A 1,069-nucleotide genomic window follows, 5' to 3' on the forward strand; every position below is an offset into this window, starting at 1 on the left:
GCCGAGTGTTGCAACTCGTGCGCCCCAGGGATAGGGTTTACTGTATTGGAATAGCCTCCTACTGCAGCTACCAAGCATATCAAGACAGCTCGGACTACTAATATATGAAGCCTGGACAATTTTCTATGCGTTACTGTGTATGTTTACCAGGCAGTTTATGAGCGACAAGCGGCAGAAAAAGCGCTCCATGTAGCGGCAACTTTGGGGTACGCACGAATATGTCAGCTGCTAGTAGACGCAGGAGTTAAGGCTGTTTCGCCTCCATCTAAGGAAAAGGGGCCTTTTGAACTGCTGGCAAAGGCGCTGCAGCAGCAGCAGAAGCACGCGCTGCTGCAGCAGCAGCATGACATGCTGGCGACTGCTGCTGCAGCCGCATCTGCTGCACCCCTAGCAGCTGGCACATCAGGAACCGCTAAAAGAGCTGCTGCATCAACTCTCGAAGCTGTCGCCGCTGCAACAATCAAGCATACGGCCCAGCTGCGGAAGGAAACAACAGACACTTCCAATTCTGGAAATTCGGGTAAGTGTCCTACAAACTCTCCATGCAGGTACATTATCTCCCGTGTCAAGGTGTTTGCAGCTTGTGCTTACATGGTGACACGATGTGGAGAATACCCATAAACAAACCTGGACACTATTTCAGAGTTCCACCCGTCTGCAAAAAGGCTGTCTGTGGAATCAAGCTCAATATCCTATCTAGCTGTGGTCATTTTCCCGCAGCGAGTACAAGAGAGAAAAAGAAACTTAGTGCTGTGCAGCCTCCGCCGATCGTCTGCAGCCTCCAAGGGGAAGTAAAGAGAGGAACAGGAGAAACTATCGAATTGAAACCTTTTAAGTTAACCCCCAAACAGCAAACGCTGAACCCTAAAGACTATTGATGCGCCCCATGAACTTTGGGGGAGAGGGAGGGTTCGTTATATTGCAACCGTCCGATTTCTGAGGCATTTGGCGCCTAATCCGAATGGAATACGTGCTTATGGAGATAGATGCAGGTATGGATCTCCACACGAATAAATTTATAAGTAATCGCCTCATCAATATGAACAAGAAGAAGACAGAGCTCAAAAGC

Source organism: Eimeria mitis, genomic scaffold, assembly GCF_000499745.2.
Source record: "Eimeria mitis Houghton genomic scaffold, Emh_scaff5398, whole genome shotgun sequence".
Taxonomy (NCBI): Eukaryota; Apicomplexa; class Conoidasida; order Eucoccidiorida; family Eimeriidae; genus Eimeria; species Eimeria mitis.